The following is a 24,945-nucleotide window of genomic DNA, read 5'->3' on the forward strand; positions in this document are numbered from 1 at the left end:
TTAGAGAAATCACGTGGCAAGTGTTCGTGAAGCTAGGCGTCAACTCTACCGAGTAACTCGCCACGCACTGAGTGATTGAAGAACAGAGCGGTTAGATGAAACTTCGTAAATGCTGGATATTACCAATTCTTTATCTGTACACAGTAAACTTAAAGCTACTTAAGTTCACGATTGTTCTTTTTACCTTATAAAAGTAAGCTGAATACATTAAAGCTCGAAAAACATTAAAAAGGCCGAAGATAAAAATATATCAAATTTACTTTTAGAGCATATAAAGAAGTTACAGCGTGACTCTTTTCAGCCAGGTGTAAGTATGTATTTTCTTTACAATAAAATTATGTGGTACCACTTTCTCAGAAGTAGTCATCTAGAAATATAGTTTCTCTGTCGTAGAACAAGTGAAATTAAGGTTTGTACAGCACTTTCAGTAATAAATCTGTTTCTCTCTATATATATATATACGTATGTATATGTACTGTGAACTGTCATTATTTGCATTATGTTTTATCTGAAATAGTCGAGGGATATTAACATGCTAACATTGAAAGCCTTTATTTGGCTTTATTACATTAAAAAATAAAGTTGTACAATAATACGATGGTATAAGTAAAGTAAAAAAGCATAAAAACGTCATAAAAAGTATATTTTAATTACGCTATTTAATTACAGTTGCTGTAATATTTTATTTATTATTTGAAAATCTCGTTGATAAATAGTAAAACATAGTAATTTTGTAAGTTTACTGGGCTTATTTTACTGAAATTGACCAGTTTTATGTGATTATTTTTACGAAATTATTTTAAAAGTTTCAGCGTAGGACCTTAAAGATCGAACTATTAAATAAAAAAGACGTACTTTAAATAAAATGTATCCATTTCAAAGCACTGAAATATTTCTATGGTACATCTTAACGTAGTGAAATTCATTAGAATTTCGTATTGTTGTAAACAACTAATTACGCATGAATGCTACTCTTAGGTAAAATCGATAACACAGTTAGTTATCTAAGAGTTTAAAATCATAATTCGTATCACTCGTCTTATTTTCATTCTTTATAAAAATAAGAACATTAAAATGAATTGTTAGCGAACCTGGAGTCAGTAGAAAATAAACATTTCTTTTGTGATTTAAAATCTGAATTTATCTTTATTTGTCTAATTGTGTCAAAATTAGTTTAGTAATACAATATCTTATATTTTCAAACATCTATTTTAAAATTTGTTATAAATTCTAGAAACAATTAATTTTGAGGTCTCGTCCCTCCTGGGCGTCCCCCGCTAGTACAGCGGTATGTCTACGGATTTACAACGCTAAAATCAGCGATTCGATTCCCCTCGGTGGGCTCAGCAGATAGCCTGATGTGGCTTTGCTATAAGAAAACACACCCCTCCTGGACTTATATCTGTATAGAAACTATTTTCAATAATTGAATTCCATCTACACCAGCGTTAGTGTACATTCTAAGTAAACAAAATACAGAGTGTTCGAAAAGTCATTGTGCACTTATATATTTATTAACACATGTTTCAATATAGAATACAGGAGGTAAATATGAATAACAATTATAAAAAATGTTAATAGTGACATCCGTTGGCATCAGTATAGGCCTGGATCCTTCTTATTTTGTTTCTAAACACCGCTATCAGTTGCTGGCTTGAAATAGACTGAATAACATATGATTACAAAACTGCACAGTGACTTTCCGAACACCCTGTATAACAAAAAGATACCACTAAATACGCCCAGTTATCTTAAGAATCGATTATAAATTACCATATCGCCTCTGTGCTAATTAATTCGTGATGTTTTAAGACATGCATATATTATGAAAAAGTTGTGCATTGCATTTTATAACTTTCTAAACAATAAAACAATTTCCGTATCTAATACAAGTATAAAAAAATGCGAAAGTCTTTTCAAGAACCTTTGAAGCATCACTTGTTTCATATGTCTGTTTGTGATCAGATTTCAGAAAGAAAAATGAAGCTTGAAAATCACCAGGCATATTTCTCCTGAAAGCAAGTTCTAGTAATTTGCTTGTCTAGACTTCATTTTCAGAAAAGATTACTTTTCACGTTCGTTTTCCTTCGAGATTATTAAAATCAGTTTTTAAAATTAATGATACTATTTACTCAGAAATTGCAAATAAGTTTCTGCTATTTTTATATATATTCGTTTAGAAGACCTTACTTATGATTGGAATGAAAACAAAATCAATTCATTGTTGTTTTTGTGTTTTAAAGAAGGCTCACATGGCCCTGCATGGCCAGCTGTGTTAAGGCGTTCGACTTGTAATCTGAGGGTCGCGGTTTCGAATCCCCGTCGCACCAAACGTGCTCGTCCTTTAACCCGTGGGAGCGTTATAATGTTACGATCAATCCCACTTTTCGTTGGTAAAAGAGTAGTCGAAGAGTTGGCGATGGTGGTGATAACTAGCTGCCTTCCTGCTAGCCTTACACTGCTAAACTAGGGACGACTAGCGGCAGATTGCCCTTGCGTAGCTTTGCACGAAATTCAAAAACAAACAAACAAAAAGGCTCACTTAGAAAATTGTACACACACCAAACATCTATTATTTGGCTTCAAACGAGCTCGCTCTCATTATAATATACATAGAAAATGCATGCAGTAAATAAAATCATTTACAGGATTTGTAAGTATCAATAACATTGATAAGTTTCAACAGATCCATTATAAAGTTGTGGCAATTTTGTATTTAACTATCTAAAATACCCGTACGTTTGTCACTTGTCATCTATCTTTTTAACATAATAAACATTAAAAGTGCAATAAATATACAAGAAGGTACCAATACTAAACATGAAGACATCAGTGTCAAGAATTCTATCAACATGGAATTAGATGGGGGGTCAGTCCTGTAACTCTGTGTCAGGCTATGCTGATTTAGTATTGGTTTGTTTAGAATTTTGCGCAAAGCTACACCAGGGCTATTTGCGTTAGCCGTCCCTAATTTAGCAGTGTGAGACTAGAGGGAAGGCAGCTAGTCATCACAACCCACCGCCAACTCATGAGCTACTCTTTTACCCACGAATAGTGGGATTTCAACCGTGGGGACGTTAAAAGAGCGAGCATGTTTGGTGTAACAGAGATTCGAATCCGCGACCCCGGATTACGTATGAGTCGAGTGCCTTAACCATCTGGCCATGCCGGGCCATACTGATTTAGTAGTTTTTCTGAAATTAGATGGAGTCATCCCACCTCGACTTTCTTCCTGACATCCTGTTCTGCTGTACCAAGTCTGATACTGATTGATCAAGTGTAAAAACATATAAATAACAGACGCACACACACATAGTAACATTTATTTATATAGATTACATTTTTGTAGTCGTAAAAAGATCTGTATCTTTTGAGAACTATTTAATTCTTACACAATTAGTAAGTTTGTGAGAAAACACAGATTTTCAACTTTCAAGGCTCGGAAAACTAAAACTCGCTCTCCTTTTAATCCTGGTTTACATGTGAACTTTTCTCTTGCGTCTTACACGTAAACAGTTTTCCAACACGCATCTGATTATGAACGCATCGATATGCTTTTAAGTGAAATATAGCCAGCTGTGACGTAAACAGGTTGCTCAGAGTTAAGACTAAGGGCTTATCAGGTTTCAATATTCACGGCTGGCAGAAGACGGCCAGCTCATTATGCAATTAAGAAATTACTTAATTGGGTTTTTGATTGTTTGTCTTTTAGGGAAAAAAAACCACATTAGACTATTCGACTGAATAAATGTCCGAGTATAACAGATCAGTTGATTTCTTGCTCGTCATTTGAAAAACATTGTGAACGTGTGGTTAATTTGAGAAAATGTATCATTTGTCCTTTTAAACATGAATATGGGTAGAAACAAAATAATTACTTTAACGTTACACGAATATATTAAAAACTATGGTATAGTAAGTTATTGTACGTTGAAAAGGATGATTGATTTATGAATACAACAGTTTGACGTGTTTTTAAATTTTTTTTAAATATTTTATTGTTTTAACTTTTACTTCAGATATTGTTAGATATGCACGAGTATTTCCGTTTAAGTAATTGTCCATATTTGCGTTTACGTATATTTACATTTTAACACATATTCGTTTTGTGCTAAAGAACAATGGTGTTATCCAACATAATCTCTAACTGGCTCAGTGGATAATGAAATATCCGCGCTGGGATCTTCACTCAACCCTTTTACCATTTCTATTTTGCAGAGTTTAGATGAGTATAATATTTTGACTTGAAGTCTCTCTCAACAATGAAGACTTTTTATTTTTTAATTTACCTTTTACCACTATGAGCTTGTTGATTTGTGTAAAATACTTTTCAGGGTAAGGATGTTGCGCGAATCACTGAACTCTTTCTAGAACAAATTATGCCCAGGGCAAGAATCAGTGAACACTGTCTAGAACAGATGATGTCCGGGGCAATAATCAATGTAGACAGTCTGGAACAGATTAGGTCTGGGACAGACTAATAACAGCTTTTCTTAACACTGGGTGGGACTGGGGAGTTGGAGGGTCAATAAAACAATTACATAAGTAAAATATGAAATACATCTAAGATTAGATTAACGGACGGTATTAGCTTAGAGCGCCATCTGCACTGCAGGGGAAGAGACCCTCTGTACACTACAATAGCTCCGGCTCGATATGCTGCTTAAAAATAATAAATATTAAATACCTTGTTTCATGTATATCGTGTACCACATTCAAGCTTTCCTAACTAAAGCTTATGATTCTCATTGTAAGTTTTGAATTTCGCGCAAAGCTACACGAGGGCTATCTGCGCTAGTCGTCCCTAATTTTGTAGTGTAAAACTAGAGGAAAGACAGCTAGTCATCACTACGCACCTCCAACTCTTGGGCTACTCTTTCACCAACGAATAATGGGATTGACCATCGCATTATAACGCCTCCATGGCTGAAAGGGTGTTAGTTTCTCTAATTTTTAAGATACGCTAGTTTTAAATATTGGTTGTTGTTTTTTATAATCACCCTGTACATCCACTTTTTCGAACGCACCATCTACGCTAAAGTTAGAATAAATTGCAACATATATAGATTTGTACAGCGCGTGCATTGACCACTTCCACAGTACTGCCACGTCTTTTGCTTCACGCGTAACTGGCTTTTTCTTTACAAATCTCTAAGAGAAAGAGGATTTATGAATTTAACGCTTAAAGCTCTATAACAACATAGATCGCGAGTTTCTACAAAATGGCGTATAACGTGCTTAATTTGTTTCCGTTTCAATAGGTTGGTAGAAAGAAAATCCCAGAGCTTCAAGCCATCTTCACATTGAGGATTCACTTCGCATCACTAAATCTTACTTCTCTTGTAATCCCCAGCTGCACACTTTATGTATGATAAAAGAGCAAGGCTTGTGCTACACCACCTACAGGCGACTTCTTTTTTCTATTGTTTTAACATGCTACTTTACTGGAATATAATAAGTATTTTATCTCGGACCGATTTACTTAAAGTTTTGTGAAATAATGCTGGCATTTCTGCCCAAGCATTAAAACAAGTAAACATCCAAGTTCGTTATCTATTATAATACACTGCAATTTCGTTGAATAAAATATAAGTTGTACTATATACGATGTTAACACTAGTAATAAAACAAAACGACTAATCCGCGTTTATTGTAACGTTCAAGTTGTCACGTTGTTGTCAAAAGCCATGAATTAAAATTCTTATAACGTTAGAAGCTACTCGTTTAAGGTGCTCACTTACATTCGTGATAGTCGTCCCTAATTTAGTAGTGTAAGACTAGAGGGTGGGCAGCTAGTCATCACCACCCACCGCCAACTTTTGGGCTACTTTTTTGCCAAAGATTGACCGTCACATTATAACGCCCCCATGGCGAGCATGTTTGATGTGACGAAGATTCGAACCCGCGACCCTCAGATTACGAGTCGAGCGTCCTAACTACCTGGTCATGCCGAATTACCATGAACAAGAATTGTTAAGAAAGGTATGTAAACATTTTTTTTACCTTTTTTTTTATTATTGAACTTCATTTGTATTGATAGCTTCTTTGGCCGTGTCAAAAATATGTATCTATCTTTTAAATTATTGAAAATTTATCTGTGGAGAATTAGAGTTTGAAACTAAACTAACTTTTCATTCTTTTAAAGCTCTCCGCCCCCGCTAGTACAGCGGTAAGTCTACGTGTTTACAACGTTAAAATCAGTGGTTCGATTTCCCTCGGTGGGCTCAGCAGATATCCCGATGTGATTTTGTTATAAGAAAATACAAATACACTCTAAAGCTTTCCGAATTTGTTTCGACGTCTTGATTACATGTAAGTGTAAGAAAAACACTGACAAATACGCTTTACTGATTTGTATACTTCTTTGTTGTTAAGCACAAGGCAACAAAATGAGCTATCTGTGCTTTTCTCATCTCGAGTATTGAAAGCCGCTTTTTAGCGTTAAAAACCTTTAGACTTCCCGCTGAGCCACTGAGCGGCCTCACTTTAAGGAAAGAAATTTTATTTATAAACTCTATTTATAAAATTTTATTTTAATATACAAGTTATATTGTTGTGATAGGCACTATTTCTCCAATAATATATTGTCTATCTTGTTGTGATAGACAGTTATTACGTATTATGGTTTATCTCGGACCAGCCTTTTAATTATGCTACCTATTGCGATTCTTAACAGTTTAAACTGAGTTACATTGTAATTTTTATTTAGAAATTCAATAAATATTGATATGTATCAACTTTATGACATTTTGCAACAAGTTTGATACACAAAATTTTCTTTCATAACACTAATATATTTTAATATACAAGCAATAATACAGCTTATAGTAATGTGTATTACAAAAAATGATTTATATACACATGTTTTACAAACTTACAAACAATACTGAGCCTTCTATCTGGTCTGGAACTGAATATTGCATCGACGGTTCACGATTAGCGAATTAATTTTGTGTTGATGCACGGGTACATTTCACTTAACGGGAAGCTAACTAACTTCTTCATTGATTTTTTTTCACCGATGAAGCGGTGAAATGTCCTCGTAGAAATGCTAAAATTGAAATTAATTTACTGAAGTTTGCAATGTTCGAAATCTATAAACCTTACTGGTCAAATATCTGTAGTTTCGCGATTAATTACTGCTATAGCTTCCAAGGTTTATAGTAAACCAACTGTAGCAAACCAACAACAATATACTGTCTCTCCGCGAGTAACGATGGCTACGTTTTTTAATAATTAGGCGAGGTTCTCGAGATTTGAGTTGACAGCAATATTGGTGTTTACATACATATATATGCATATACATTATTGATTCTTACGCTCGAGAACCTTCTATAAATTTAGGGAATAAGCGGAAATTTCGCAATACATTTTTAACAGTATAAATATATATATATTTAACTGAAACAAACATCAATGTTAATATAAATATACAATAGTAAATCCATAACACATTACTTTGTTTTAAATATACAGTCTACATTATTCTTATAGATACTACTTCGACACTGATATATTGTACATTGTTCCGGTAGACGTTACTTTGGCACTAATATACATATATTATACATTGCTCCGGTAGACGTTACTTTGGCACTGATCTACATATATTATACATTGTCCCGGTAGACATTACTTTGGCACTAATATACATATCTTATACATTGTTCAGGCAGATGTTACGCCAGTTCTTATACTTACTATGCTTTAATCTGGTAAACACTTCTTTGAATTGTTCCCACAGACAGTATATCTTCTCTCTTTGTCGTCCACATTGTTTTCACTTGTGATATACGCTATTGATTTATGCAAACGCTACATAAAATCTCTATTCTGTACATGTATTTCTTGCACACAAATGGCGTGCAAGTTTATGTCTATAGTTTAAATGTATCGTGAACAAAGCCACCGGATATTAGAGTCGAAGTGATAGTAGTTACGATCACTGTTAGCATTTATGAGAACAGATGTAGTGGATATTATAATTAAAACGGTGCAAGTGTCAGAACTGATGTGTATGTTGAACTGATGTGTTTCAACTAATCTAGTGTGCTTATGAGCAGAAGTAATGTGTAACCATTATAATGTGTAACTGAACCAGGTAGAGCATGATTATATCATCATAATACTTGTTAGAACCGTCTTTGTGCCCCCTCCGAAGATGACAATTAATTGTGGTCGATTCTTGACCTTAAGTTTCTATACGCATCAAGTGTCTGACGTTTGTTCAAAATAAAGTCACGTGCTTGCATTTAAAGGCTACTTGACAGAATTTGAAGTCGTTTAAAACAGGCAAAAGTATTCAGTTTTGGTGATACAGTTGAATAAAGACAAATGAATGAGACTCGGAATGGCCAGGTGGTTAAGGCACTCGACTCGTAATATGAGGGTCGCGGGTTCGAGTTCCCCATCACACCAAACATGCTCGCACTTTCAGTTGTAGGAATGTTATAATATGACAGTCAATCCCACTATTCGTTGGTAAAAGAGTAGCCCAAGAGTTAGCGGTGGGTGGTAATGACTAGCTGCCTTCAATCTATTCTTACATTGCTAAATTAGGGACGGCTAGCGCAGATAGTCCTCGTGTAGCTTTGCGCGAAATTAAAAACAAACAAATGAATGCATGAAGCTCAGTGGACGCTACGTCCAGTCGCTAATAGGTGTCACGTGATATCGATGTTTCTTAAGGGTGGCCAGGAAGGTTTGTTCATGAGGTCCGAATTTAATTTTTTGTTTCGTATTGAAGTTGAAATAATTATTTTAACTGTTTTAGTAAAATACTGCTATTTATCCTTATACGAACATTACTTTATAGTAAAATAGAATATACACTTAACTTCATATTCAATACTGCTTTAAATATAATTTTATTCTTACCGACTCACTTTAGAAGCAAATAATCACAACTAACAACTTGCACTAATTTCCTTGTCAGAGAGATAGTGTTCATAGAACTTCTTTTTTAACAGAAACGAAACGGAAAATATGCACGAAATGCTCCTGTTTTCTTGACCTTTAGTTGTAAACGTTTCATATTCGACCGCCATCTACTAGTACAATAGAATGTCTGTAGACATTCAACACTAGAAACCGGGTTTCGATAACTATGGTGGTCAGAGCACAGATAACCCATGCATGTAGTTGTTTGTTTTAATTTAAGCACACGACTAATATAAGTTCACTTAGCCAATTATACAGCTTGTATGTTTATGAGATACGTTTCTTTATAAATAGCTGTACTGTTTGTTTGTTTGTTTTACTTTCGCGCAAAGCTACTCGAGGGCTATCTGCGCTAGCCGTCCCTAATTTACAAAGCCTCGGCATCGACGTCTTTCCGACCGCCAACCTCGACGTCGCGTCTTTACCTACAAAATTGTCCGCGGCGTGTGAGGTTACTATCGGTAGGCGGCGCGCGTCAGTATTCGCGCCAGCATTAGTTAAATGTGTGAGGATATATCTCGATTCGTGGTAATAATAGTATCAAACCCACACAGACTGATTGACACTAATCCATACAAACTGGAAAATGTTATCCTTATTTATAGCAGCTCTCACCAGCTAATGTAAAACGTCACTACTTCATGTTCTAGCATGCTCACTGCACCTGAAGTATCACCTTCATATTGATTGTTTTTAGGCGCAGATAGTCAAGCTGCTTTGTGCCATAAAACACCTCGTTTTCTAGAGAACACAGGTGTTACAACAGTCTTGCTCACACACTTTTATTGAAGATGCTACACAGACAAGATTATTGTGGTACACCTGTAATACTGTGGTGCAAATGTTCTCAAAAGGAACATCACGTTCCCATCTTGCTTAATGTCTTAAACTTCATCCCCCTATGGGGTCTACAAGGCCGTTTTAACCAATGAGCAAAAAGAGCAGCTGTCTACGGCCTCTTGTGCATTGAAAGCAAAATAATAAATAATAAGATATGACCTTTCTAATACAATATTAATAATAAACAAGTTTTTAAAAGTATCTTTTCATATTATATTTCTCTGCATTTTCACTGCTAATAAATACAATTTATCAAACTGTATGGTGTTTTATTAAACGTTTGCATTTCTACTTGGGGTTAGCATTGCTTCTACGCGGCACTGAGTGCCTAGTTCACATTCTATGACCCCATTTGTTGTTCCACCTATTTTATAATTACTATGTTTTTTAACTCGTCAAATCAATTCATAAATATAAATATCTTAAAATAACTTAAGATAATGTTTTCTAATGGATTAAAATCCTTAGGTGGAAGCAATAACGTATTCACTCCTGCTTCCAGTTTATAACGATACCTTCAACGTTATTTTAATATCCATATCATTTTAGCCAAAATCACTCTCCCTAACCCGACGACTCAGCGATAAGCTTTTAAGAGCTTATAACGCTTGAAATAGGAGGTTCGATATCCTCTGTGAGCACAATAGAGATAGCCCATGATATAGCTTTTACGTTTTGTTGGTTTTTTTTTTTGCGTTGGTGGAGATGACGTAAGAAACATGGCAATGTACCATAAACCCCAGTTTGCTGTATCTCGTCTGGCCCATCAATAGCACAGTGGTATGTCTGCGAACTTACAAACCTTAAAACTGGCTTTTGATCGCCGTGGTGGGCAGAGCACATATAACTCTTTGTGTAGCTTTGTGCTCAATTACAAACAACATTTCTCATCTGTATGGAATTTTCACTCAAATGAAGAGATGGTAGCTAACGAAGGTGTGAAATTTGAGTTTTAAATCGAATTCGATTGATGCTTATGAATATGTGTCCTATAGTTTTTATTTTCCTCATTATTGAAGGACTTAAATGTGTCGATGTCGCTTGCTTAGGACTAGGTAGAATATATGCTTATATAGTGAGAAAGGTTTTGGTTTTAGTTTAAGAAATGATTTTTATTACTTTTCATGACTAAATTGTATTGTCATTTCACAAGGCCCCCCAGTGGCTCAGCGGTATGTCTGTGGACTTGCAACTCTAAAAACCGGGTTTCGATACCAGTGGTGGGCAGAGCACAGATAGCCCATTGTGTACCTTTGTGCTCAATTCAAAACAAACAAAACAAAACATTTCACAAGCCTCTATGAAAAGTAATTCAGTTGATATGGTAACGAAATATACCGAAGTTCAAATCGCCTTCTGATCAATTAGCCTGTTGGGAAAATATTTTAGCAGCAAGTGTTACTGGAGTTACAGTAAAACTATAGCTGCTTAAAATAATATTAGAAGCTTTCTTCAAAATAATCTTTGTTTGTTTTGAATTTCGCACAAAGCTACACGGGGACTATCTCTGCTAGCCGTCCCTAATTTAACAGTGTAAGACAAGAGAGAAGACCCATTGCACCAAACATATTCGCCCTTTCAGCCGTGGGGACGTTATAATGTGACGGTCAATCCCACTATTCCTTGGTAAAAGAGTAGCCCAAGCGTTGGCAGTGAGTGATTATCAGTAACTGCCTTCCCTCTAGTATTACACTACTAAATTAGGGACGGCTAGTGCAGATAGCCCTCGTGTAGCTTTGCGCGAAATTCAAAAACAAACAAAAAAACAAATTTATTGGAGTAAAAGAAAGAAAGAAGGGTTCGTTTGCTTGAACAACCAATGTTTATCAAACTAAATGACTTTTTGTACCGGAGACTGTGAACGCATGAAGTACACTCTCTCCTTAACTTAGACGAGAACTTACGTTTTTTAATTATGATTTCAAGATTTTGTCGTCTGGAAGGAAAGACTTAACCCTCTAATTACATCCTTCCTTTCAGTTAGTACACCATTTCATGATCTCCTTTGATCTTTCTACAAGAAATGTTGATATATTGATGGATGCCTTATATTTACTTTAGGGTTTTTAATTCTTCAATAGTCCTTCTGGAACAGTGGCTGAATCTGCTTACGTTGTCAAGAGAATATCACAAGATGTAAGGCTTGTGAAACTGTGTTATAATTAGATGTAAGGCTTGTGAAACCGTTATAATTAGATGTAAGGCTTGTGAAACTGTGTTATAATTATGTTCCAAAAAGAAAATAAAAAAAATGTTTTACTGAATTCTTTGATTGTTTGTTTGTAGTTAAACACAAACCTACACAATGGTCGATCTACTCTCTGTCTGCAAATTTAGACTGTTTCATTTAACTATACAGATCACAATGCCGTCCAAAGTGGGGGCTGAAGATCTATCCAGCTGGTATCACTTTACCTGTTTGTGTTTATTTCATGAATTATATTGTTTTGGAAACTTCTTATAGCAATTTTAACAATATACAATGGTTGGTCCTTACGTTCCGGGCCCCCAGAGGCACAGCGGTATTTTTGCTGACTCACACCACTAGAAACCGGGATTCGATATCTGTGGCGAGCAGAGCACAGATTTCCCATTGTGTAGGCCCGGCATGGCCAGGTAGTTAAGGCGCTCGACTCATTATCTAAGGGTCGTGAGTTCGAATCCGCATCACACCAAACATCCTCGCCCTTTCACCCGTGGGGGCGTTATAATGTAATGGTCAATCCCACTATTCGTTGGTAAAAGAGTAACCCAAGAGTTAGCGGTGGGTGGTGATTACTAGCTGCCTTCCCTCTAGTCCTACACTACTAAATTAGGGATGGCTAGCTCAGATAGCCCTCGTGTAGCTTTGTGCAAAATTCAAAACACAAACAATCTTCTGTGACATTTCCATCTTTACATTTTAGGGTTTTCTGTTTAACCCTAATATCCCCACTTCTAATATTTAAGTTAATTATATTCGGTGAACTACCTTCATCTTTTAATCCAGAATCTGTATATTTTCTGAGAAACGTATATAAATATATGTACACGCATCTTTAAGCACAAAGCTTAGCTGTTTTATTAGGAAAGTTACCTTTACTTAGAAGTGTAATTATTATTCTCAAGTTTAAGATTAATTATTTTCACTAATTTGTAAACGTGTAAACACGGACGACAAATCTTCTTAAGTATCAATTGCAGTTCTTAATTTTACTTTATTTGAACACAGACTTAATAAAAAGATCATGTAGATAAAGGTTTGTGTTCGTTGTTTGTCCTCCTACTTCATCCGACACCTTTATTTCTTTAAATTTAAAAATGTGTTTTAATTCTTTAAAATCGTGACAAAACTGCGTCAGCGATGTCTTTATAAAGTAGCTTACAATGTCTTGAAACTGCTAACTCATTCTTCCGAGTAAAAGAAAATCTACATATTATTTAGTCACATACTTCCGTATCTTAAAGACTGCTTTATACCTCAACGATTATCCATCTTATATAAAAATAAAACAGGTTTTGGTATAATTTTTGCTCATTAAAATATTTCGTTAGAACACACATTTGTACAGAAGAATGAACTGTGTTAGAACCTGTTCTTGTACAAAAGAATGAACAGTGTCAGAAAAAGTTATTTTATAAAACAAATGAACCGTGTTAGAACATGTCACTGTACAGAAGAATAAATAGTATTAGAACATGTTCTTGTACAGATGAATGAACAGTGTTAGGACATATTATTTTATAGAAGAATGAACAGTGTTAGGACATATTATTTTATAGAAGAATGAACAGTGTTAGAACATGTTATTGTACAGAAGAACGAACAGTGTCAGAACATGTTCTTGTACAGAAGAATCAATAGTGTTAGAACATGTTCTTGTACAGAGGAATGAACAGTGTTAGGACATATTATTTTATAGAAGAATGAACGGTGTTAGAACATGTTCTTGTACAAAAGAATAAACAGTGTTAGAGCATGTGTTTGTACAGCAACATAAATATCCATTGCTGTAGTAACAAATGGACAAAGGAAATAATAAATGAAAGCAGAAATTCCTGAGTTCATTTATTTAGCTGTGGACGAGATTAAGTTAACTGTTTCATTATTAACGTGTTTTGGGTATCAGATTATCTACATCTTCTCCAATGACAAAATGGTAAATACAGCATATAGGCAGGAATCTCTTCTTTGCTTACCTAGCATAATCCACCTAATTTACAAAGATGATTTTCTAGCACCTATTTTAATAGTCCAATCGCGCAGAAATCCATAGAGATAGATTGCGGGGACTTGAAACATGCGACAGTTACGTTGACAGATTTTTTCTATGTTCGTTGATTATCACCTGGTACAAGACGCCGCAGTTTTGCTTACTATTTTTTCAGGTCTTTTCCTTTATGGTCCTAGTATCCCAGGTTGATCCATATTCCTGAGTTTTACAATGTTATTAAATGCAGGGATATACCTATCTTGGAAATTCTAAATCACTGATCTGAACATATATTTATGATATGATTGTATGAATATGTTATGTTGGAAAGTGTTGTTAAGTACCCTTCTTAAAAGCGATCTTACTTGAAAGTATCACCCTACCTATATAACGCTAAATATTGACAATTATAGTTCTGCTACCTTCTTTTCCACCGTGATTGTATATCGACTGTAGTTACCATATCACTTGCTGATTTTCGTACTCAGAACTGTTTTGGTATAACGAACAGAACGTTTCTTGATTGGTGCTTGTTGATTTAATAAAAGCGAGCATATAAACTGTTGAATGTCCGAGAACGTAAATAACGTTTCTAAAATGATGTTTATTTTTATATTGTTAAAGTTTATATTCTTCTTAAGAACCATTTTGTGTCAATAGATATTCTTTATTATCAAGATCATTTTAGATAACAGCTGAGTACCTTTTCCTAATAAATGTAATTTACCTTTTCTATCAAATCAAATGATAATATAATCAGGTACTATTTGTTTGTTTTTGAATTTCGCACAAAGCTACTCGAGCAAACTAATACATGTGCTTACAAGGTACATAATTCTTCTTGTGATTCCTGGCATAAGCACGTTTTACTGACGTCACGACAGTACGAATGGCAACGTTGAGCGTCTTTCAGGTGACATATTGCTGTATGTTGGTGCGAGTGGTTGGCACAGGCGGCCTTTGGCACCATTTCGGAGAAACAAACACTGAGAAAACCGCATTTTCTGAACAACATTTTGCTTTTCTTTACTGTACAGTATCAAACGTGAACCATATATTTTAATTTAATTTTTGGGCATAGATACCAAAGTTTGATTGAAATGCGGAAACATATTTTATAGCTCATTTGCGTTCATGAAGGTTTTGGTGCTGAGATTAATAGTTAAGGGTTTTTTTTAATATCATAAAAGCATGAGGTGAATTGTTTACATGTACTTTACAAATGAGTCCTGGCATGGCCAGGTGGTTAGGGCTCTCGACTCGCAATCCGAGGGTTGCGGGTTCTAACCCCCACGCATGAAAGATGCTTGCCCTTTCTGTTGTGGTGGCATTATAATGTGACAGTCAATTCCACTATTCGTTGGCAAAAGAATAGTCCAAGAGTTGGGGGTAGGTGGTGATGACTAGCTGCCTTCCCTCTAGTCTTACACTGGGTCCATTACCAAATACAAATCTTTTTCTCTTTGTGAACTGAATTGGTGATCAAAACTGAAGTTCTAGAGGAATAAGATAAATAAAACTATGTTCGATATTGTATTAAAAACTACAAAAAGTTTTCAAAATAAGTAGCTAAGTAGACCCTACTTGCGAACCTGAATGTTTAACAAATTGAATAGGTGGAGTCATATATTTCCAATAAAATAGTTTTTACTGGCAACATATCGCCTTTTTATTCTTGTTGGAAAGTTGTACGTGTGACTACAGCTGGGCAGACGTTTAAGAATTCATTGGTAGACGAAAAAGCTTATTTGTAGCTTAAGTGAATCTTTTATTTGGGAATACTTTTATATAAACTTATTGGAATTTTTGTTGTACTCAATTTCCAAAATTGCAAAAAGTAATTTTTTCGGTTCACTACCACGGATGTACCCTTATCGGGTGATTTTGTCCATCCAATAACAGTCATACATATATATATATACATCCTAATCCATCTGATGTTCTTATATTTTCTCAGGATCCCAATTTCATCTTGAATTATAAAAGACCACCAGGAAAACATTTCTTCGCATAGACTTTTGAAAATCATTTTTTGGGGGCCCCAGTGGTAGACGTCATCCACAGGTTATCCCTTTTCAACTAAAACGGGCTTTAACTTTGCACTTGTGTTATTTTATGAATATCCAATAGGCGTCTTGTACATCAAAAGATTTACAAAACAAAATTTATTATAAATGTCCAATTAAATGGAAAGAGGCAAGACAAAAGGAAAACACTAAAAATAAAAATATGTAAATAAGTAAAACAATATTTATTTTAAAAATGAGTTATTTATTATTTATTTATTTATTATGCCAAATTAATTTTACTCACATTTTTTATCAACTCTGTTTATCATGTTTATCGTCGTGGATATGAGGATAGATTACTTCCCGATCTGTTTATATTAAAATAAAATACACCATTCACATTACGTCTACCCCTCTGGTACAACGGTAAGTCTTCAGATTGACAACGCTCAGATCAACGGTTCAATTACTCTGGGTGGATTCCTTACATAGCCCAATGTAGTTTCGCTATAAGTTATTTAGTGTTTATGTCAAAGCTAAGAAAATAATAGCATTCAACAAGATTATGTTTCAACATAAGTACAATAAATATACACATTCAAATTTTAGTCCTAGTTACAAATAAATTATACTTAGTATTTTACTCTAATTGACTTTTCCTGATAGGTACAACGACACGACATGGCTGAAACAGAAATTTCCTTGAAATATTCAGATAACAGATACTGCTAAGATGTCTTAAAGATTGTTTGGGAATATCGTTTGTTCTATCTGTAAAATTTTCATTTTAAAAGCTCACTTGGCTGGAAGTTAAGAGGAATACATATAACAGCATTCTATAATGCAAAAACGGATGTTATTCATTTTTTGGACTATGTTGACAAAATTATGTTCACAAAACAGAAAACTAAAAAACAACCTTTCAAAAAGAGACATTAATTCCATTAAAAACCTAAAACAAGACAAAAACATAAAAATTCTAAAAGCAGATAAAGGTAACGCTATAGTCATAATGAACCCGAATGAATACATCCAAAAAATGAATAACATCCTATCAGACACGAACAAATTTAAACCAATACACACAAATCCAACAAAGACACACGAGACGCAACTGAACAAATTACTACTACAAATGAAAAAAGCCAACACAATTTCACAAACACTTTATTCCTACCTACGTAAAACCGACTCACGCACACCGCAAATATACGGCATCCCCAAACCTCATAAACCAGATTTCCATTACGACCAATAATGTCCACATATGAATCGTTTAACTACAATCTTGGTAAATACATAGCATGGGCATTCTCCAAATATGTAACATCAGCCAGCTCATTCATCAAAGACTCTTTTAATTTCAAGTCTAATCTTAATCAACTTAATCATAAAGCCTTAATGGCCAGTTTCGATGTTATATCTCTCTTTACAGAAGTTCCAACCACTGAAGCCTGCAAGATAGCCTTAGAACTCTATATCCGAGACCCTAACCCAACTATAGAAATTCCGAGTAACCAGTTAGCAACCCTCATAGAATTCACCACGATAAAGACAAACTTCATGTTCAACAACCAAAACTATATACAAACAAATGGCCTAAGCATGGGCAACCCAGTATCACCAGTTCTAGCCAATATTTTTATGACACAAGTTGAAATACAAGCAATTAACACAGCATTACATCCACCACTATACTGGTACAGATATGTAGATGACACGGTTGCGGGATTCAAATCTACAGAACACATACTTAATGTTTTCAATCACATTAACTCTATACATCCCAACATTAACTTCACATGTGAACAGGAAGAAAGCAATCAAATATCATTTCTGAACCTCAAAATTACAAGAACCGACACACAATTCAAAACAGAAATTCACCGAAAAATCACCCATAATGGACTATACATTTCTTGGGACTCAGCACATGAAACAAAACAAAAGCTCAACATACTAAGAAACCAAATAAACACTGCCATAAAACTATGCTCACCAGATAAAATTAACGATGAATTAGACAAAATAAAACAATACTTCATCAACATCAATAAGTTTCCTCCACAAACCGTAGAAAACATTATACGCACACACCTAGACAGAAAGCAAAATCAACCAACTAAAGTAAATATATCTCACGAATCAAAAAATCACGAAACCATATACTGCTGTATACCATATATTCCTGACATCAGCAAACAAATAACCAACATTTGGCAAAAATTAGTAACAAAATATGACATTCCAGTTAATACCAAATTTATACAAAAACCAGGCACAAAATTGAGGTCTATACTATGTAAAAACTACACTGACAAACACCACACCAACATTATTTATAAAATACAATGTGATAACTGCCACGACTTCTATATTGGAGAAACAAGTAGAAAATGGAAACCAGATTCAAAGAACATAAAAAGTCACCTTCACACGTTTTCGAACACTGCAAGTCAAATAAACACAACATAACCATAGAAAACACTCAAATACTAAATAAAGAAACAAACATAAACAAACGCAAAATTAAAGAAGCCTTACTTATACAACAATTTAAACCCAAAATAAACCAATATAAAGGAACGCCTTTATACCTATATTAAAATAATAAAATAAATAAAATTATATATTCAAACATCTAACACCGCCCTCTACATTCCTACACTCAATTACACAACCACCTTCAAACATGTTGACAGCTTCCGGTCAGTTACCTCTTTCTTTGTGAACCTGACGATGACCGAAGAAGGTCGAAACGTTGTTCGCTCTTCTATGTAAAATATTTTCTCAACCCAAACGAGCCGTTTTTGCATATAAATTTCTCAACAAGTGGGTTTCTCGACATCACTGATTACAGCATTCACTTCTCTTTTCTATGATATCGAACGTTCAAATTACATGAGAATGTACAAGTTAGGTTAGTGAAGTGTAAAATAGATATGTCAGTTTTTTTTTAATACATTATTTTTGAAAGATAGAGAAAGAAGTATTTGTTGCTTTGTTTGTTCAGGCTTAAGTTAAACTGTAATTTCAATGAATAAAGAAATAAGGGGGGACATTCAGTTGATACTTGTGTTACGCCACTGAACAAACAAGTCAAGTTTTTGGTTTGAAATAAAGAACACGGAAGCAACATTCGTGCTAACGTTTCTGCTTTCTGAACGTCGCGAAAAGGTGTCGCTGTTACACTAATTTTGACGTTTATTTTACGTATTATTCTGCACAAAGGTGGAGAACTGTGTTTAGTAGTGTAATTAATGCAACAAGCAAACATTTCTCTTTCACACTTACTTAGAAATACATTATTAAATGTTCCTAAACGTGCATTTGATAAATGGTTCTTGTGTGTAAGCACTGAAGATCTGCACGTGAGCACTCAGGAGAACTTGAACTACATCTAAATAAACATCAGTTTCGGTTTATATATCATGTTTAAGTTACCTTTTAGTTTTAATGTAACTATATCATTTTCACAATAAATAATGATTTTTAAGAAACATTAATTTATAAATGTATACCATTTTATGTATAATATGTCTAGACGTAAAAGTAGCCTCCAGTGGTACAGTAGTATGTCTGCGGGCTCACGCCGCTAAAAAACCAGGTTTTGATACCCGTGATGAGCAGAACACAACTAGCCCACTGTGTAGCCTTGTGTTTACTTCTAAACAAACAAACAAACGTAATAGTATTGGGAAGATGAAGACATCATCCCTTGGCACAGCGGTATGTCTATGGAATTGCAACGCTAGAGACCAGCTTTCGATACCCGTGGTGGGCACACCACAGGTAGCCCACTGTATAGCCTTGTGCTTAGCTTCAAACATCAAACAGTAGACTAAGTCATTTCCACTACAAAAACAAGACAGAAGTTTTTAAAGTATATTAAAAATGAACACCTACAAGCTACAATAATTCAAGGTTATTTCATTTTAGGGACTAATTATTTTTTAATTAGCTGCGTATACGATTTTGTTAATCAATGCTAATAAATTAACAGTGTTGTCTTCAAGATTGGTTTGTTTTAAAAAACACCTCCAAAACATTTAGCAAGAACCTTTTTCTGAAAAAGTTATTTTATGATTTAAAAATGGAAATGAAAGATCGGTCATTAAAATGAACATTAAACATTTCTTCGATTCACAAGCATCACAACCGAAACAAACCAAATTATCTTCTTATTCAATGTGAGTAACGTTTGATATATAAAAATTAGGTTCCAGTTTAATTTGTGGGAACAATATAGACAGTCTAACTTATTGCTTTCTGGTTAATAACAAATACGCAAACGTGGAAGCAGAGCAAAGGTTTTATTATTATTATTATTTATGCCACTCGATTCCATGAAGGAACATAGGGCTGCAATCTCTTGCGGATTCATCAACAGGCTGGTTTTTTAAGTGAGTAGATTGTTAGCCCACCGCACAACCCCCAACCAGGAGGAAAAACCTTAGCCGTTCCTAATTTTGCAGTGTAAGACTAGAGGGAAGGCAGCTAGTCATCACCACCCACCGCCAACTCTTGGGCTACTATTTTACCAACGAATAGTGGGATTGACCGTAACATTATAACGCCCCCACGGCTGAAAGGGCGAGCATGTTTAGCGCGACCGGGATGCGAACCCGCGACCCTCGGATTACGAGTCGCACGCCTAACGAGCTCGGCCATGCCGGGCACAGAGCAAAGGTGGCTCATTGCATAGCTTGGAAATCAGGAAAAAAAAAAAGAGTTATAAAGTCTATTTCACTGTACCAAAGACGCTTAATCGTTCCACTAATTAGGGGAAACTAATGTATTTGTTGTTAATTTATTAAAATATTTGCTTATTTTCAATAAAACGAGCTAGTACATGCTATGAATGCTGATAGTCTCATGAAACCTGATTCAGGATTAGAATTCAATCAGATATTGGATGTTATCCACAAATATCGCTGGTGATTATTAGTACCTTTACTAAGGTTACACCGCATTTATCTTCTAGTTTGTATAGCACAGTAGTTGTTCATAATTTGCTGTTACAGCACATAACTCTATATCATATTCGTAGTAAATAATAATTTATAAGCAATATTAAGTTATAAATGCAAACGATTTTCTTTTCAGCATAATTTGTTTAGACGTAATAATGTACGATAGATGAAGACAACTGACAGTACCACATCTTTACAATGGCCTTATGGAATTCAGCATCAGTAATTATTTTATTATTGTAATATTTATTATCTATAAAATAGTATATGCTTTCATTACGCAAAAAAAACAATGTATATACCTTCACAGAAAATTATGTGATTTAAATTTCATTACTAATTAGTTATGAATTATCTAAATAATTGGGCCAAAAGTAATGGAAGCGATAGGATCCCAGGACAGCTAAATCCGACACTGACAAGCAACCAACCTGCATTCATTAAGAGTTAATCCTAGTATCAAAAAATGTGTTCGTTTATGTCCATGGTACCATGCAACAAACTATCAACTACAAACTTAGTATAACAATTTATTAACTTGTGTATCAGAAGTGAAGAACTCTTCTATTAAGTCTCGCCAGTAAAGAACTCTTTTGTTACGAGTCTACTCCTTTGCAGGGAATCTGAAAATCGAGATTAACGATACTGTTTCAGCTTAAGTCTCTGATGTTTTTTTACACTTACGCACTCGGTGTTATTGACCCGCACATCTTTATGGAATTCAACATCAACACATTTGTTCTTTTTTTCTATGTTATTTTCCAGTGATTCCATCTTTGGCCGCAACGTTTGTCTCTTTTTTTCTCATTATGTATTTCTTGTAATTCAGGTACAGTAGAAAAAAAAAACATTTGAACGAACTTAATTACTTTTATACTTTTAAGCGCCACTGAAGCTCATTCTCCTTTGTCTTCAGGTACATCAAGGATTTTGGTGACATTAACAGCCCTTCACTTATTCTGATATCACATATCTGTGGGATCTATTGCGGTGCTTAACTTCACTCTCTTAATGAGGCATCATTTTCCCTTTTTTATTTTTATGAAGATGTTTTCTAACGTTTCATCCACATGACAATTCATGCAAAGTTTCTAGTTAAATGGTAAAGGTTCAGCATCTGATATGAATGATATTCTAACTAAAGATGCTTCATAGTTCTTTCTTGGACATTACTTTGTGAGTTGTATTTCAGTAACAACTTCAATGCCATGTTGTCCCTAACGAGATAAGTGTCCCTGTGTTTTCATTACAAAGGTTACATTGATATTTCTGGAAAAGCGTTGTCACCATACGCGACACATTCTACGACACACTTCAAAACCTTTCATAAGAGAACAGGCATTCTCTTGAGTCTTCTGCTGTAGATGTTTGGTAAATTATACATAAATTCTTTTTCTTTAAATGAAGTATTTGGCTGGATAACCGAACTGCATGTTATCAATCCAAACTGCTTAATTTTAGTTATGATAATCATTATTTTGTCCTGATAAGAAATTATATTTGTTAATGAGATGACTGGCCCCGGTTAGCTGTTTGTTTATTAATGATTCTCAAACCTTTGGCTTGCGGATCTCTAATGGAAACTTTCCCACCAAACATCTATGGTATTAACTCAACATTACGCTTAGATTTGTTCACGTTCGGGACCCAGCATAGCCAAGCGTGTTAAGGCGTGCGACTCGTAATCTGAGGGTGGCGGGTTCGCATCCCCGTCGCGCCAAACATGCTGGCCCTTTCAGCCGTGGTGGCGTTATAATGTGACGGTCAATCCCACTATTCGTTGGTAAAAGAGTAGTCCAAGTGTTGGCGGTGGATGGTGATGACAAGCTGCCTTCCCTCTAGTCTTACACTGCTAATTTAGGGACGGCTAGCACAGATAGCCCTTGAGTAGCTTTGTGCGAAATTCAAAGCAAACAAACATTGTTCACATTCGGAAAGATTACTAGTATCATGACGTAATTCCTGACGTAATCTCTATAGAAACACACCCCACTGAAAACTGTGGTGATCTATTGATAACTCTGATAGAAATAAAAAAGTAAAGTTATACTTAAAATATAGTCTAGACGTATAGAAGTCTGGAAGGCGTCATTTCTGAAACTTTAATAGTTTCTGCTACTCAGAACACGGAGTGATAAAAAGGGACCATTAATTAATTAAAAATAATGGTTATTTCTTCTAAAAACGTTGTTCACTTCCTCTCTTATTTCTTTCCGTCTAAAGCTCTTTTATTGTTATTCGATCTTTTTCATACTGGCTCCAGTGGGCCACAAATACGTTTACAGACATACAACGCAAAAATCCGGACTTAGATTTCCACGATGGATAGATATCCCATTGTTTGGCTTTGGGAAGAAACAATTACACAAAAAACGTTTCTATTAATTCGGCAAAATTTACTTTTATCCCAAATTTACTGTTTACGTCGTTACGATACACGTCAGAGTTCACTGACACATACAAGAAGCGACGTCGTTTTGTTACACATTGCAAAGAAATGTGCAAAATAGTTCGTTCTTTATTATTAAACATCCGCTGCCGTATAAACCCGAAACTCTATCAAGTTTAAGACTATCCCATATTTCAAAGGTAGCACAGTCCTTCATTTATTTATTTTAACAGAGAAAACTAAAGCTCAGAATTAACTTTTTATTGCGCTTACTTTGAAATTTAAATGTATTTAGCCCTAAATTTCTTAGGGTCTTAGATGAAACACATAAGTATACTAGCCGATTACCAGCGGTGTCAGTGCATTAGATCCGCGTATGACGTATCAATGACGTCATATCTGCACCCTGTGTGTTTGTAAACAAATAGCACCGTTTCGAGAACATTTTTACAAGTTTTTCTTAATTTCTGGCTACAAATGACAGTTATTTGCTTGAATACTCGGTAGATACTTGAAAAACTGATAATACAGAAGTGTTCCTGACACCAATCATCGCGTTGTAACTTTTTCATTTTCCTTTTGCCCACTTTTTCGAATGGACAAAAATAAAGTTCTCCGTGACGGGAAACAGAGGAGAAATGGAAAAATCGTGACCCCTGTTACAAATCTAATTGCACACAGGATAAAAATTTCACGAAGTTGGGGAGTTGCGCGTTTTTCCACTAACATACATACAAGCAAGAGTTCCATCATAGCATGATGAAGGATAATTTTGGAAAAGTGGAGCTAAGCCTTTTGATCTTTGAATTTTAAAGTCAATACTTCATCGTAGAAAGAAATGTCTCATGCCAATCTGGTAACTCATCCTTACTAAACATGCAAGAGTCTTCATTATAGAGAAATTTTGCAAGACATTTTAGTTACTTATCACTACTTTGTCAACAAATTAGTCATGATTCAAACTGTAAAAACCGAGCGTGGCTTAGTCTTTAGCAGGTGCTGAGCTGCAATCCCAAGAAACCACACTTTGAGAAAAGTGTGAAATCTCAGAGTGAGAATCGTTGAGACAGGAACTAAACCCCAAAAAAGTGTGAATTCACACCCTTCTTTTAGAGAAAGTGATTTCACACCTACAATAGATTTATGACTTATTAAATACTGATTTTCTTAAAGTAGTCAGAAAATAATGTGGTCGTAAAGTTTATGCACTCACAAAACTACTTTCATTAATTAATTAATTTATTAATTGTAGTTTTTTTCATATGGGTTGTTTCAGGTATCTCTTACAGGATTTTGTTTAATAATTCGTGCCCTTGGATCCATTATTTGATCTTAATTTTAATCCTTCCGACAACAAGGAGTATCTTTGTATCTCAGAGTAAGTGGTTAAATTTTTTTAGTACAGCAGCAGAAGATAAAGTGTTTGGTTTTGCTGGTTTTTACTTAGTTTATCAATTCAGAAATCAGAGACGATATAGCGCAGGCGGCCTTCAATATCAAACAGAAATACATGCCATTTTCGATTGTTATGTTTGCAGAAATCTAATTACGTTACCAAAGCGAAAGACATATTACAAATGTGAAACTGGAAGTCGCTCCAG

At 34.8% G+C, this 24,945-nt stretch overlaps 1 protein-coding gene across 4 annotated transcripts in view; it reads left to right on the plus strand.

The window, feature by feature from the left end:
• Positions 1–41: 41 nt before the first annotated feature.
• Positions 42–24,945, plus strand: part of LOC143239600 (uncharacterized) — a 34,970-nt gene continuing 10,066 nt past the window's right edge. For 2 of the 4 annotated variants that reach the window (XM_076480846.1, XM_076480856.1), the window contains exons 1-2: positions 62–307; positions 5,262–5,982. The gene's annotated coding sequence lies outside the window, so the exon portion shown is untranslated. Of the gene's footprint in view, positions 308–5,261; positions 5,983–24,945 lie in introns of all 4 variants that reach the window. The other 2 variants (XM_076480838.1, XM_076480866.1) reach the window with 2 other exon arrangements.

This window comes from Tachypleus tridentatus, chromosome 2 (genome assembly GCF_004210375.1).
Source record: "Tachypleus tridentatus isolate NWPU-2018 chromosome 2, ASM421037v1, whole genome shotgun sequence".
Lineage (NCBI taxonomy): Eukaryota > Metazoa > Arthropoda > Merostomata > Xiphosura > Limulidae > Tachypleus > Tachypleus tridentatus.